We start from the raw sequence: 15,415 nt of genomic DNA on the forward strand, positions 1-15,415 counted from the left end.
CTTTTCCTTTTCCCTCGAGCTGATGGGTTTTCACATGGTGAGTAGCGTCAACCTCATACTCAAGCAATTCAGAAATACAGCTAAAATTTTCCGGCATCAGAAATTTTCTTGACAGGGCCATTGCAAAGAACAGAAGTCAGGACTTTCGGCTTTGTAATGGGGTCAAGTGGGGTGCTTAGAAAAGTTAAGGCTTGAAAACGGATTTCAAAACTGGTTTGAAGAATCTGAGATCGCATTGTTGCGCCAACCCTATTTTAGGGTAAAATCAGAATTTGCCTCAGTTTTTGCTCAATTGAGGCTTTTCACTTTCATTTCCTTTTTCCTCTTGACTTTTCGGCCTTTTGCCATTTTTGAACTTTCACAAAATTTGCCCCAGTTTACTTTTGAACTGAGGTTCTCTTTTCTTCTTTTGCCTTTTGATTTTGTGGGTTTTCACTTTTTTGAAATTTTCTTTTCAACTCAAACTCGCCCCCAGTGTAGGGTTTGCGATTCTCAGGGGTTGCCAAACGAAATAATTCATTCTGAAGGCTCAAAAGGGATAACGAGGGATAGAATGTTTGATCGGAAAAGAAGAGGGCCTGACTTGTATTCCGTTCCTTACAATAACTCTGAAAGGAAATTTTCGCTAATGGGAAATTTTTGGCATGTATCTGAATTAACTGATTGAGGAAGACCCTTGTTCATCCATATTTGTGAAACGTTGGCGATCCACGCGGACAAATCTCTTCCCTTTCTTTTTTTTCAAAATTCGGAACCCAAGTGGAGTCGATTTTCCTCAATTTGCAGTTCCCTCTTTTTCTATCATTTTTGCTTTTCTCTTTTTTTTCAAAATTTTCCAATCTCCTTCCCCAATGTGGGGTGCGATCATATGTGCACTCGAAAAGAAACACCAATTTTTAGCTCAAATGAGGATGCAAGGGATGATCAGTGTTTAGATTGTAGAAATGACGGCCAAAGTATCATTCTTATACCTCATGACAACCGAAGTAGCGAAATGGTCATTGAAAATCCATTCTTCTTTTGATATTTGAAAATTTTTCAATGATGGGTAGTGATTATTAAGACCCTTATTTGAAACGAAATTATTCTTTCATAGGCTCAAATGGGAGAGCAAGTGATAAAAATCTGTATAGGTAGAGAAAAGAATGCTCGAAGTATCATTCCAAATTTTCAAAACAAACAAGAATAATGCACATTTTTGCTTTCACTTAGATGTGAATTGAATCGATTAAACACAATGGATATTTTCAAGCAAAGATGGCCCCAATTTGCGATTTATCAATCAATGTGACTGATTTTATTTTGAGGTTAAATGAAGGAAAAAAGATATCTCATTGGGCCTTCTGAATGACCTCTTTTAATTCTGAACACTCTTATTGTGAATTTTCAGGTCGGAGGTTGAAAAAATCCCAATTTAGTCTTATTTCTTAAAATTCATCATGAAATCTCCAATGAATAAGAATAAAGAATGAAATGTACATAAATATACACAAAACAATGATTGTCCAAAAAGTTTATTGCTGAAAAAGTTTGAAACAAATTTTCTCATTCAATTACGATACAAGTGAGAAGAGAGAAACTTGTAAAGAGCTCCACATATACACTTTTTGTCTCCTTTTCAAATATACAAAATTTCCCTTTGGAAAACAATTACAACATCTCTCAGAGGGTTTTCATCGTAGGATCCGCCCAAGAATCAAATAACACTTGTACTCTTCAAACTTTATTGGATTAAAATTATCATCAGATATAGAAGAATATTTTTGCCTTATTGAAACATTTTTATGAATGCAAGGGAGGGGGGAAACAAAAGAAAAATACCCCGAGTTAGTAGACAAAACTGCAAAATCGGTATGCATGTCCTATGGGAGAACCCTTTTATGCCAAGGGTAGGCCTAGCATGAAAATGCAATCCTCCAGAGCAGGCACTATACAATACCTGATGGATCCAATCAGCTTATGGAGTGAAAAATAATTTTGAAAGAATTTGGTCAATTGGGGTGACGAGAGATTTGTCAAAATGAGGACAACGTCCGAATAGATTGATCACCTTTGATTTGCAAAAGGCACGGGTTTGACCTTGACGAACCTCCCATCGAAAAGATTGGAATTCGTTTTAACAAATTTTCTCAGTGAATTACGGGTCAAAACCCTAATTGATCAAATGATTGGATGCAATGGACGATTTTTCAATATTGACTAGATCTCCCAATTTGGAATTTGACAATGAAATCCTAATAGGGCAAATGGGTTGAATGAAATTGACAATTTATTTAAAATCGACCGAATTACCCTAAAAGGGAAACAGGTCAAATGAATTGAATGAAATTTATCCGAAATTAATCAGATCACCCTAAAAAGGGTAAATTGATCAAATAGATTAAACGAAACATGATTTATTCAAAATCGGCTCGGTTGCCCTAAAAATGGGTAAATTGGTCAAATGAATGAAATTGAATTAGGGATATATTCAAAAATCGGCCGAATGACCCTAACAAGGGTAAATTGGTCAAATGAATTGACAATTTATTCAAAACCGACCAGGTGACCCTCAAAGGGTAAATTGGTCAAATGCATTGATGATTTATTGAATGAATCGACCGGATGACCCTAAAAAGGGTAATTTGGTCAATTGAATTGATAATTTATGCAAAAATCGACCGGATGACCCTAAAAAGGGTACATTGGTCAAATGGATTGGATGAAATGAATTTATTCAAAAATGACTAGATTGAACTAAAATTGAATGAATTGGAAAAAAATGGATTGGATAAGATGGATGATTTGTTAAAAAATCGATTGAATTATTCGCCCACTGGGTGGTTTCAAGAAATCATTACAATGCCTTGGTCTATGAGCTTCTAAAATCAAAATTTGGCCTCTATATTTATCGTCTCAACAATGAGGAATCATTTCTTCGAATTAACGTCCTTTTACGCAAGGGAATTTTACCAATTTTGAGAAAATGGCCAAAAAGTGATTATTAGATGCTCATATTCCAAAAAATTGCTTCATGAAAATGATCGGATCTTTACCTTACCTTGTGCACTACCCCTTCGGACGGTACGAGAAAGGTAAACGTGCAAGTCTCATTTGGATTATATATCCGAGACATGGGGTGGTTTATTCCTAACACGGGATCCCCTAAATGGCATTCCCTTTCTAGGGTTTATGCATGATGCCAGTTTATTAAAGCTATGTAAATATGTGATAAATATGGCCTAGAGGACAAAATAATGCAACGGGGGGAAAGGGTCTAAATATGAAATGTATTTACTGAAGGGTAAGTGCAAAGACTGAAATTTAGACATGTGAGCTATCTAGTGGGTGAGTCACTAAAAGAGTGCCAAAGAGGCCCCTTATTGCTAAGGCACATGAATGCAATCCAAGAAAACAAAAGAATGGTTAGTGCAATTGATAGTACACATAACACATTGGGAGCAATTAAGAAAAAGAAATACAATAAAGCGAGTAAAAGGGGTAGAACCCCCTCCCTCGTGCCTAATGTGCTTAAGAAAAGGTGAGGCCGACTCTACCCTAGGTTATTCTAATATGGATGCATGCGGTTTGGTTCACTAATGCCTAGACTCGATAAAGCTTCGGCTCCCAAGCCTTCAGACCTAAAGGCGAAGGGTCATCACTCCCAGGGCCTTTGATCGGTGGCTCGAGTGATCCCTTAGGTAGCGCTATGGGCGCAGAGCACACCAGCCGCCTACCCAAGGCAATCGATCCTAATCCTACAAGGCGGTGTGGGATGGCGCCCACGAAAATACAAATAAAATGGGATAACAGTAAATAAACGTGCACGTATGAAGTGCTCCCTATTTTGAGGGAAAGGGGTGAGAACCACGCGAGGCTCTAAAGGTGACACACACCCCCCCAAATGCAATGCAAGCGCGAGATACATACATCCAATCAACCAAACATACACACGTGAGTGAGGGAATAGTTTGATACGCGCGCGAGGCGGAAAAAGTCCTAAAATAGAAAATGCAACCCTAATATCCAAATGCAATGCATAAAAAGGGTAGAAAAAGGAAACGAACGGCTAAGTCAAATGCTCGGACCCACTTAGGAAGTCCCCAGTGGAGTCGCCAACTGTCGCGCCCCACTTTTCGATGAAGTGTTAAATTGTGTGATGTGTGAAGTGTGGTGTGAGCGTGTGCAAAATGAAAAGTAAAAAGGCCATGGGACTTTGGAAAGCGACGATTTGGCCAAATGAAATTTTAAAAAGGGTTTTTAAATATGAAAAACGGAGTCGCCACTTGGTATAGATTTGGGGTGTACCAAGTCACCCAAAAAAAGTGTTTTTTAAAGACAAAGTAGTAAAACCCTTTTTAAAACGACTCCTAGTCCACGTAAGCCAAAGAAAAAGGTTCGGGGGTCACGTTTGACAAAGGGGAAGGCAAGGATAGAATCCAAGGCACCCCTTTGACCTAGCCAAGGCTAGTTGCGCGACTTAAATCAATTTTTCCTAATTTTTCTACCCAAGGTATGTATCGCGTATTGGATATGTCTATATGAATGCAAAAACCTAGACCTAGGGGGATTGGGGGAAATTTCTCTTCAAAGGTTGAGTGGTGCCAATCACATTAATTGTGAAGCCCAATAATGACCCTTTTGGAGAGGTCACACCTAAACCTAAATGACGTGGAAAATGAGTGGAATGCATGCCATGTGAAAGTGTGAGTTTGTGTGAAGTGAGAAAAAAAGATAAAAGTAATAAGATAAGAGTGAAGGTGTGCAAATGTAGATGAAAGTACTCGTGTGCGAGTGAAGATAAAATGCTCGTGTGCAAGTGAAGATAAAAGGGTTCGTGTGCAAGTGGAGATAAAAAAGTGTTTGTGTGCAAGTGAAAGTGATAAAAAGGTGCATGTGTACAAATGAGACAAAAGTGAAAGTGTAATGATAGAGTGGATTGAGAATGCATGAGCCTAGGGAATTCATGCATATTGGGTACGGGGAGACCTAAATCGTGACTTGATTTTCCCTTTGATTAGAAGGCGAAACTAGCGTGCTAAGGCTATCGAGTAGCCACACTCGCTCGTTTCCCTTATCTGAAGGGGACCCTCAAGCAAATGGACCCTACAACTATCATGATATGCAAAAATCCTAAAATGAAGGGAAAGGGGGTTCGAGGAGCATGCCAAGTGATAAAACTAAGAAAAATGCATGATATGTGGTGAACAAGCAAATGATATGCTAATGAGGGGAAATCCCTAAGGGTCTAGCGTTGGACTAGCCCATTCTATGAATTCCGACTAGCGTTGGACTAGCGGAAACGTACATTCATCCATTCCATTCATTCATGGCTATGAAAGCAAGTAGACATGCCAAAACACTCGTAAACACGTAACATGTAACACTTAGCATGCTCGACTAGATGCAAGATCCTAATAAAGCAATTAAACATGTAGCAACAAAAACAAGCAACCAAGGGGAAGGGGAAATGGACCAGATGCTCTCCGAGCGCTATCTATTACAAGCCAAGAGGTGTACACATACCCCATAAAACTTAAATAAAAGCAACCAAGGGGAAGGGGAAATGGACCAAATGCTCTCCGAGCCCTATCTATTACAAGCCAAGAGGTGTACACATACCCCATAAAACTTAAATAAAAGTAAAAGCAAGTAAATGCATGCAAGGAAGTAAGGAAAGCGGAGTAGGCATGCATATTCACATAACACGTAGGAGCACGTAAGGTCAAATGTAGTGCAAATGAGGGATAGAATGTACCTCCCTTGAATTGACGCCCCAATGAAGTGAAATTATTCAATTACCCTCCAAAATAGAAGAAATGGTCAAGGTACCAATTTATTTGGCAAAAATAAAAGAAATGTGCAAACAAAAGCTCACTTGATCATAAATCCCCTAAATTCACGAATTAAATGCAATTAAACAAGCTATGGCAATTAATTAAAGCAAACAAGCAATGAAGTTACAAAAATCAAAACTGCGAAGGATCAAATTGATGAAATTATTCAATTGGTTGGGTCATAGTGGAACTAAAGGGAACTTGGGGGGTCAAAGTGCAATGTTTAGAAATTATTTCATGCATAAGCATGCAATCACGTAGCTTTCTTCTTTAGACAATGCTTCTGCAATCACTTTCACAAACTTGTGAAGCTTTTGGTAAGAAAACTCTAAACGAAATCCATCAAAACATTTCCTACATTCCATTGCTCATTCACAAATTTTCAACTCAATCATTTTTATTCAGTTTTCATGAATCCCTTGGATAGAAATCAAACCAAGAAATCAAAAAAAAAAAACAAGCAGCAAGAATGCAGCAAAGAAAGTTGCAAAAACATATGCTCCAATCAGCCAATGAATCGAATGAAATCTTCTCCAACTTTCTGAAATATCTATAGGCTCGAAGACAGGCCTTGACCATCAAATAACAAGCTACATATTCATTGTATACCCTCCATAGAAACAAGATTGAGGTGCAAACAAGGTGATAAAAAAAACAGCTTTGAGCTATTACGGGCAAAGATTGCAGAACAAATGACAAAAAAGAAAATAAAACTGGCGGCAGCATGCATATCTTTGGTGCAACAGTTTTGTTTTCCCTTTCTCATTGAACATACACATCATGCAAATGAATCCCAAGCTAGCAGAAAATGCACAACTCAACATTTTAATGCTGAAATCAAGGCATCAAGCTACACAAACAACTGCAAATCAGACCATGGACTCCAGGCTACGGGTAAGAACTTCAAGCTCCACGGCTGTAGCAGGCCAAAAATTCTATGTTGCAGCAGTGGATTTTATGTACAAAACTTCAACCAAGCACAATTTAAACCCAGGCATTAAAATCATCAAACATTCCATACTTTGCAACATAGAACCTTCGGATTTAAGCGTAAAGAATATGCAAAGCTAGAAATTTTCTGTGACTTCACAAATCGAAAAAGAAACTCTGCAACTTGCTCCCCACCATAGCGCACACGCCACATTTATAAGCTTCCCAATGGAGCATACGGAACTCAAACTGATGTCCCAACAAAAGGCTCTAACACACCCATAAAGCTATGACGAATCACAAGAGAAAGAACGTGGAGACGGCAACAACTCAATCTTCTTTTGAAATTCTGGTTTTGAAAAAACTCTTGCAAAGAGAACCATTTCAATCCCTAACCCATTACTCAAGACCGACCCAAAGCTATAGAAAGGCGAGATGCAACTCAGAAATAGCAAATAAACTCCAAAAGTTCAAGCAAAACCCAAATCATGAAAAACAAGTAAGATACCAAGAACAGGACTTGCAACCCATGAGTCACACTCATACGGAAAACATGAAAGTTAGGCACAACTAACTAATACATGAACCAGGGACGATTACGATGAACAGCCATACGAGAACATATTTCTGTTTCTGATGAATCAGCGATGGTATCATCAAAACCAAAGAAAGCTTCAGTATTTTCGTGAATCCAGTGACTAAAAATGGTAAAAGCTATTACCTTTACGCTTTTCAAAAGCCAAATAGGAGCTGAGATAATCGATAGAAAGGGTCTTCGTTTGACCAAAAATCTCCTCCTTCTGATGCTGCTGCCCCTTCGTCCCCTCCTTGCCGTTTCTCTGTCGACGCTTCACCAGCCGTCAACCTTAGAATTTTCTCAGTTGTGCTCCTTCAATACCTTGCTTCCACTGCCAACTAGTCCCTTGGTTGTTATTTCAATCCCCAACCCTCAAAGTTCCGACTCTCTCTCACTCTTTCCTTCTCACAGCCGACCCTCTCAACTCTCAGCCCGTTAATGCTCTCCAAAAAAAACCTCTCCTCTTGCTCACCGAAAAGCTCCCAGCTGCCACCTTTCTCTTGCTGTTTTCTGGTTTCCCTCCGTCGCCCCTTAGCTCTCTCTCCTTTTTTGTTCTATAGTCATTCACTCCCTCACAAAGCCTTAGCCCAGCCGTTGTGTAACCTCCCCCGCTCTTTCCCAGAAACCTCTCTAGGCTTTTCTCCGTGGGTTTCCTTTGCTTCTGTTTTTCTCTCCTCTTGTGGCTGCTGCTGCATCTTCTATTTATATGGGGCCACCCCAACCCTAAAACTCCCATTGTCTCCTCTAAAATTGCAGCCAAGGGCTGCCCGAGCCCTTACTTGCAAGCTGCGTAAAAACGCAGCTTGCCATCGCGTATTCCCCTTTTTTTTTTTTTTTTTTTTAAAGTAATTAACATTGATAATAGTAAAAACAAATAACAAAAACAATTTAATTAACATTGGATGAAAAATAAACTAGAAACAAGAAAGTGCAAATTCCAATTCATCATCTTTTCATTTTCCATTTTTCCTTTTTCCTTTAAATAATGAAACTAAATCCTAAACAAATAAAAATAGAACAAATAAAAACGAATAGTAAATAAATAAATAAATAATAAAACACCAAAAATTTGGTGTCTACATGCGCCTTCCTTCGTCATGAGCCCTGTGGAGGGGAATAAAACATTTTGGGGTGAGCTAGAAGCTCAGCGAGTAACCAGTAAAATCAGTAATCAAATCTGTTTAACAATAGTTCATTTCAATGATGTCATTTCAATATGGAGTATCAATAATTCACGAAACATTTACAATGGAAAGCGATAGTAACATTCATGAAAAGGATACGTTCGTTCTCCTGTCATTTCATTGCATTTGGTTTCATTCGTGCATTCATTCACCCCGTCCCTGGCTTTTGGCCAGGCTCCACCAACCTACAAGGTAATACTCGAGTATACCGAAACGTTCACCCAAGTCCCTAATCGCCCGACCGAGTCCGTTTCTGGCTCGAGACGACCGGTAACAAGGGGCAATGGCCAGTTCAGCCCAAAAGGCTTACATTCATGCGCAAGTAGCATTTAATCATAATCATTGAAAATTTCTTATTTATTTAGGTCGAGTACGATAAAGTACACACTCGCCTAGAAAACTCGTTTTAACAATCATTGAAAGCAAAATCAATAATAACAAGACACTCATATGCAAGCACGCATGATATGCAAGAAAACAGTTCAAAAGTAACTCTGAAAACAGTTTAAAGGTAAATAATGCGGGAAAGCGGTTCGAAAGTAACTTTGGAAACAATTCAAAAGTAAATAATGCAGGAAACGATTCATAAATAACTTTAGAAATAGTTTGAGGTTACTCACCTCAATGGCTCAGAAATCATCCATCATATAACATTGCCTTGCTCAAACCCAAGTCTTAGATCACAAACTCAATGCAATCAAGTCCTTTCAAAGTTCGGACAGCACTTCCCCTGAATTTGCTTACTTTTCCAGCCGTCATGGCTTCATTATATCCTCAGCCAGTCCCAAAGGTACACACACAACAACAAGTTCATCCAATAGCCATTCAGCAAGCTCCAAGTAGTACTAGTACAAGTCAAGTTAGGGAAAAGTCCGGAAATGAAAGTTAAGCTCAAAACCAGAAAAACAGTTTTGACGTCATTTTGCGGTAATGGTACCAAAGGCACATCGAGTATCGGATGAAGGTGCAAGATACACCGTTTCGAAGCTAAAAGACAGGGCTACAAAATTGTGGAAGGTCACTCAGTCCAAATCCCAACACAACTAAGTCAAATATGCCAAATAACAAACCAGAACCGTAATTGCAGGTTTACAAATTACACTATGCTGTAATCAGTACAACTCAGTCTAAACAGGTCCAAATGCAGAAATTCCAAAGGCATATGTTAGCTAGGACATCAAGCTACATTTCATCAGAAGACCTCAAGAACCAAATCCAAAGCAATTCCAGTCAAAACAACCCATTACAGGCGCAGTTCTTACATCCTGATGAACCCAGAACAGCAACAGTAAATTCGGCTTATCTCATTCTACACTACTCCAATTGCCCCGACATTTTACAGGCTCCCTTAAAACATCAATACCTACAACTTTCATGTTTTGAGCCAAGGCCAATTCGGCCTCTATCTAGGACCTAAAATTTCGGACAGAATGAAGAACCAAGAACCCTAATTTTCCAGATTTCTTCCAAAACAGAATTTACTTGCAATCTTCCACTTTTTCCACCTTCTAGAATCATTAAACATCAATTCCCATCATCAAGGATAGCCACAACATCACATTCATATTAAACCAGAAAATTCATCAATAAATTGAAAACTTCACCAATTCATCTCAAACCAAGAAATAAACCACAAATTTCAGCACTTTAGCTACCACTAAGCACAACTTAAGCTTCATTAAGTGTAGGAGGAAGTTCAATCACCACTCACCTAGTAAACAAGAGAAGAGGAGTTAATGGACACCTTAGCTTCCTTGAACACTTCCACAAAATCACTTACTAGCACCAAATGGAAGGATTGTATGGAGTAGAAACAAATTTCAGCACTTGGGTTGGATGATTTGAGCTAGATGTTAGCTAAAATGGTGAAGAGCTCTCTTCCTTTCTTCCTTAAGGTTGGTCGGCCAAAGAAGAGAAAGAAATGGTGATTTTTGTGGTAAATTTGAGATATTTAATCAACAATTGGTAAGAAAGGTCAAAAGTCAAATAAGTCAAATAAGTGGCAACCTCTCTTAAAGTGACACATGTCACTCCATTTAAAGCATCTCTATCCTTTTTCTCTCTCACATCAATCACATCACAACCTCTACTTATCTCTTAACACCCGATAAATTTCACCCAGTGTCCGGAACTTAACCTAATTGGCCGAATTTTTCCGAACATTTCGCACTAGCGGGTCCCACGTCCGTTATATATCCTTAATTTCTCAAAAACTAACCGATACTAGAAAAATCATCTAAAACCTATATTTACTCGTAAGAATTATCTGGGAAAAGTTCTAGTAAAGAAAAATGTAGAAAAGGCGGGCGATTTAATAAAATAAACCCTAGAAAATTAGAAAATTTCTGGGTTCACACACTTATACTTTTCGGGGCGTCACAATCTCCCCTCCTCAAAAGAATGTCGTCCTCGACATTCCCTCTTGTACCAAATCAAGTCGAGACATCCCGCAAGAATCACTAATAACCAAACCCACAGTCCGGCATCCTAAACTTGAAGCCTAGGATACACTACAGAGATCTGAAGCCTAAGCTCTGATACCAATTGTGACAGCCCCACCTCCCCCTAAGGCGAACCAGAGGGTTCGGCGGGCCGCCTGCCCGGCTCTCGCCGGGACTCAGTCGTTCACTACATCCCTCAAACAAATACAAGATAAAACTCAAATATTACATCAAATTCTCCAATAAATAATTACATATCAAAAGCGAAGCGGAAACAATTCCCAACTATACATAAAATGATTCCAAATCCAAACGGTACAAGATATATGCGCCTTCCTTCGTCATGAGCCCTGTGGAGGGGAATAAAACATTTTGGGGTGAGCTAGAAGCTCAGCGAGTAACCAGTAAAATCAGTAATCAAATCTGTTTAACAATAGTTCATTTCAATGATGTCATTTCAATATGGAGTATCAATAATTCACGAAACATTTACAATGGAAAGCGATAGTAACATTCATGAAAAGGATACGTTCGTTCTCCTGTCATTTCATTGCATTTGGTTTCATTCGTGCATTCATTCACCCCGTCCCTGGCTTTTGGCCAGGCTCCACCAACCTACAAGGTAATACTCGAGTATACCGAAACGTTCACCCAAGTCCCTAATCGCCCGACCGAGTCCGTTTCTGGCTCGAGACGACCGGTAACAAGGGGCAATGGCCAGTTCAGCCCAAAAGGCTTACATTCATGCGCAAGTAGCATTTAATCATAATCATTGAAAATTTCTTATTTATTTAGGTCGAGTACGATAAAGTACACACTCGCCTAGAAAACTCGTTTTAACAATCATTGAAAGCAAAATCAATAATAACAAGACACTCATATGCAAGCACGCATGATATGCAAGAAAACAGTTCAAAAGTAACTTTGAAAACAGTTTAAAGGTAAATAATGCGGGAAAGCGGTTCGAAAGTAACTTTGGAAACAATTCAAAAGTAAATAATGCAGGAAACGATTCATAAATAACTTTAGAAATAGTTTGAGGTTACTCACCTCAATGGCTCAGAAATCATCCATCATATAACATTGCCTTGCTCAAACCCAAGTCTTAGATCACAAACTCAATGCAATCAAGTCCTTTCAAAGTTCGGACAGCACTTCCCCTGAATTTGCTTACTTTTCCAGCCGTCATGGCTTCATTATATCCTCAGCCAGTCCCAAAGGTACACACACAACAACAAGTTCATCCAATAGCCATTCAGCAAGCTCCAAGTAGTACTAGTACAAGTCAAGTTAGGGAAAAGTCCGGAAATGAAAGTTAAGCTCAAAACCAGAAAAACAGTTTTGACGTCATTTTGCGGTAATGGTACCAAAGGCACATCGAGTATCGGATGAAGGTGCAAGATACACCGTTTCGAAGCTAAAAGACAGGGCTACAAAATTGTGGAAGGTCACTCAGTCCAAATCCCAACACAACTAAGTCAAATATGCCAAATAACAAACCAGAACCGTAATTGCAGGTTTACAAATTACACTATGCTGTAATCAGTACAACTCAGTCTAAACAGGTCCAAATGCAGAAATTCCAAAGGCATATGGTAGCTAGGACATCAAGCTACATTTCATCAGAAGACCTCAAGAACCAAATCCAAAGCAATTCCAGTCAAAACAACCCATTACAGGCGCAGTTCTTACATCCTGATGAACCCAGAACAGCAACAGTAAATTCGGCTTATCTCATTCTACACTACTCCAATTGCCCTGACATTTTACAGGCACCCTTAAAACATCAATACCTACAACTTTCATGTTTTGAGCCAAGGCCAATTCGGCCTCTATCTAGGACCTAAAATTTCGGACAGAATGAAGAACCAAGAACCCTAATTTTCCAGATTTCTTCCAAAACAGAATTTACTTGCAATCTTCCACTTTTTCCACCTTCTAGAATCATTAAACATCAATTCCCATCATCAAGGATAGCCACAACATCACATTCATATTAAACCAGAAAATTCATCAATAAATTGAAAACTTCACCAATTCATCTCAAACCAAGAAATAAACCACAAATTTCAGCACTTTAGCTACCACTAAGCACAACTTAAGCTTCATTAAGTGTAGGAGGAAGTTCAATCACCACTCACCTAGTAAACAAGAGAAGAGGAGTTAATGGACACCTTAGCTTCCTTGAACACTTCCACAAAATCACTTACTAGCACCAAATGGAAGGATTGTATGGAGTAGAAACAAATTTCAGCACTTGGGTTGGATGATTTGAGCTAGATGTTAGCTAAAATGGTGAAGAGCTCTCTTCCTTTCTTCCTTAAGGTTGGTCGGCCAAAGAAGAGAAAGAAATGGTGATTTTTGTGGTAAATTTGAGATATTTAATCAACAATTGGTAAGAAAGGTCAAAAGTCAAATAAGTCAAATAAGTGGCAACCTCTCTTAAAGTGACACATGTCACTCCATTTAAAGCATCTCTATCCTTTTTCTCTCTCACATCAATCACATCACAACCTCTACTTATCTCTTAACACCCGATAAATTTCACCCAGTGTCCGGAACTTAACCTAATTGGCCGAATTTTTCCGAACATTTCGCACTAGCGGGTCCCACGTCCGTTATATATCCTTAATTTCTCAAAAACTAACCGATACTAGAAAAATCATCTAAAACCTATATTTACTCGTAAGAATTATCTGGGAAAAGTTCTAGTAAAGAAAAATGTAGAAAAGGCGGGCGATTTAATAAAATAAACCCTAGAAAATTAGAAAATTTCTGGGTTCACACACTTATACTTTTCGGGGCGTCACAATCTCCCCTCCTCAAAAGAATGTCGTCCTCGACATTCCCTCTTGTACCAAATCAAGTCGAGACATCCCGCAAGAATCACTAATAACCAAACCCACAGTCCGGCATCCTAAACTTGAAGCCTAGGATACACTACAGAGATCTGAAGCCTAAGCTCTGATACCAATTGTGACAGCCCCACCTCCCCCTAAGGCGAACCAGAGGGTTCGGCGGGCCGCCTGCCCGGCTCTCGCCGGGACTCAGTCGTTCACTACATCCCTCAAACAAATACAAGATAAAACTCAAATATTACATCAAATTCTCCAATAAATAATTACATATCAAAAGCGAAGCGGAAACAATTCCCAACTATACATAAAATGATTCCAAATCCAAACGGTACAAGATATATGCGCCTTCCTTCGTCATGAGCCCTGTGGAGGGGAATAAAACATTTTGGGGTGAGCTAGAAGCTCAGCGAGTAACCAGTAAAATCAGTAATCAAATCTGTTTAACAATAGTTCATTTCAATGATGTCATTTCAATATGGAGTATCAATAATTCACGAAACATTTACAATGGAAAGCGATAGTAACATTCATGAAAAGGATACGTTCGTTCTCCTGTCATTTCATTGCATTTGGTTTCATTCGTGCATTCATTCACCCCGTCCCTGGCTTTTGGCCAGGCTCCACCAACCTACAAGGTAATACTCGAGTATACCGAAACGTTCACCCAAGTCCCTAATCGCCCGACCGAGTCCGTTTCTGGCTCGAGACGACCGGTAACAAGGGGCAATGGCCAGTTCAGCCCAAAAGGCTTACATTCATGCGCAAGTAGCATTTAATCATAATCATTGAAAATTTCTTATTTATTTAGGTCGAGTACGATAAAGTACACACTCGCCTAGAAAACTCGTTTTAACAATCATTGAAAGCAAAATCAATAATAACAAGACACTCATATGCAAGCACGCATGATATGCAAGAAAACAGTTCAAAAGTAACTCTGAAAACAGTTTAAAGGTAAATAATGCGGGAAAGCGGTTCGAAAGTAACTTTGGAAACAATTCAAAAGTAAATAATGCAGGAAACGATTCATAAATAACTTTAGAAATAGTTTGAGGTTACTCACCTCAATGGCTCAGAAATCATCCATCATATAACATTGCCTTGCTCAAACCCAAGTCTTAGATCACAAACTCAATGCAATCAAGTCCTTTCAAAGTTCGGACAGCACTTCCCCTGAATTTGCTTACTTTTCCAGCCGTCATGGCTTCATTATATCCTCAGCCAGTCCCAAAGGTACACACACAACAACAAGTTCATCCAATAGCCATTCAGCAAGCTCCAAGTAGTACTAGTACAAGTCAAGTTAGGGAAAAGTCCGGAAATGAAAGTTAAGCTCAAAACCAGAAAAACAGTTTTGACGTCATTTTGCGGTAATGGTACCAAAGGCACATCGAGTATCGGATGAAGGTGCAAGATACACCGTTTCGAAGCTAAAAGACAGGGCTACAAAATTGTGGAAGGTCACTCAGTCCAAATCCCAACACAACTAAGTCAAATATGCCAAATAACAAACCAGAACCGTAATTGCAGGTTTACAAATTACACTATGCTGTAATCAGTACAACTCAGTCTAAACAGGTCCAAATGCAGAAATTCCAAAGGCATATGT

Source organism: Coffea arabica, chromosome 1e (assembly GCF_036785885.1).
Source record: "Coffea arabica cultivar ET-39 chromosome 1e, Coffea Arabica ET-39 HiFi, whole genome shotgun sequence".
NCBI lineage: Eukaryota > Viridiplantae > Streptophyta > Magnoliopsida > Gentianales > Rubiaceae > Coffea > Coffea arabica.